Genomic DNA, 2153 nt, shown 5'->3' on the forward strand with positions numbered 1-2153 from the left:
TCTCTTTGAAGTACGGATAGACCATCCGTCTTGTCTTACAACAACAACCCCCCTCGACTTCATCAACACAGCCTCCCCCCCCTCCCAACCATTAAAAAATATCAAGACATCTATGAGATCACAAGAACATATAGTAATCTGTAATTTAGATAAATGGAGGAAACAGACGCACTATCTTAATTTATGCTTTAAAGAAGATACTGGAGAAAAAAACACAAATTCATTTCAGAATGCAGGAATGAAAACTATTAACATAAGTGAAAGTTTAAAAGGTTATTCCACAATCACATATTCATTAATACTTTCAAATAAATTCAAAGGATGACAAAACAATTCAAAAAGAAAAAGAAAATGACAAACAGAATTTTTTATCGTGTGTAAAAGAGAAAGGCACTTTGAAGGTTTATACTCATCTTTCCATCTACTTCAGTTTAAAACATTGGAACTTGTTACTACCAGAAATACTTTTCATTAAGAATTATCGCTTTCATTACGACAGGTACAGGTACATTTTACTGAGACAACCCATGCTAACAATTTACCAAGCCTGCTGGTTCTACTGAGAATGAACGATATTGAAATTTGTTTAGTCCACATTTACAGTAACCCAGGTGAGTAGACAATACAGTGAATTCCCATCTTTTACAGAAATAAAGGAATGTATATAAATAAAATGTAATTGAATGATTTGTATGGAAGTACTCATCTCACCAAACTCAGAACCTACTAGCTTTGGTTTCACAAAGTTCCACAAACTTGACTGGAACAACAAAGCAAACTGCAACTAAAGCTCAGACAGGACTCCTAATATACCTGTCTGCCTGATTTAAATATGTGATCATAAGAATGAAGTCCAATCTGTTCTTTAACAGCCTGAGAACACTTGAATGACATGCCAAAATTTTAAGATCAAAGGAAAATACTGAGCACAATATATATATATTTGTACAATACCCACACCGTTTGCTCTTTTGTCAACAGGGTTCAAAATACAGTCTGGAACTGTGGAAAATGTCAAGAGACTATGACATTATAACTTGAGATATTTTAACTGCTGAGAAAATTCAGCTGTAGGGTGCAAGCCAACAGGCAGCTGGAAAAACAACAATAGAGTTGCTTAGAGCCATGGCCCATAAGTTTCACACATGAAGAGAAACTTATTAACAAAAACATTTTTCCCTAGAGGTTTACTAGTTAGGTGAGAGGCCCTGCTAGAAATAACTCTGGTCAATCTGATGACAGAGCACTTGGTAGAGATAATTTTTTTAATTCTATGAAGAATGCAAAAAAGTTGTATCCTATTAGGATTTGAACAACAAACTTCCAATAGTGGCAGTAAAATTCTAATTTGAAATCAAGCTTCATCATGACCTCACAGAGATACACATTTGGATTGTGGGCTTACCTGACTATAACACAAACTTGCTCCGACTTCAAGAACAACATTATATAACAATATGAAATTTCACCTTGATCCAGAATCAAGCATCAAAAACAACAACATGTCCATTGAACACAACATTGGAGTTGATAGCTCTGCTATCATGTGGGTGGTAGCGTTTGAGAAGTTTCCGTGACTTCACAAACAACCTGCTTGGCCAGATGTAAGCCAGGCTGAGACGTGGCTCAGGGCGAGTGCAGGCTAGGAGTAATGCAAATATCTGAGGAGGGACCAGAATGAAAATATTTACCGTATTAAGAAATCTAATTGAAAAAAAAAATGCAATTCAGGTTGGTAAATTTCTTCTTACTTTCTAGTTCTAGTGAGGAAATCCCTTCTTACGCAAGACAAGTCAATTCTCACTCAGTTCGTTTCATGAAGCAAAATAAGAAGACCGTGAAACTTGAAAGAATATAATATGTGAGGCATCGTAGTGAAATCAGGTACATTTTCCCCTCAGGTTTGGGAATTTTTATCGAATTTTTGTTTTTCGGCTGAACACCTTTCATGCCCAATTAAAACATATTTCACTGTGGATTTTAATGAAACAACGTTAATCAAATGCATAAAAGATGTAAATTTTCTGTTTCCATGGACTCTCCAGCTAAGGAAATAACTAACTTTGGCGGCCATTTTCTTGCTAATTTTACTTCTGAAACCAGGCGACCCCCACCTCCTTCAATCGCAAATATCTCGACTTGTATCCAAGATA

The sequence above is a fragment of the Aplysia californica genome, unplaced genomic scaffold (assembly GCF_000002075.1).
Source record: "Aplysia californica isolate F4 #8 unplaced genomic scaffold, AplCal3.0 scaffold00143, whole genome shotgun sequence".
Classification (NCBI taxonomy): Eukaryota; Metazoa; Mollusca; class Gastropoda; order Aplysiida; family Aplysiidae; genus Aplysia; species Aplysia californica.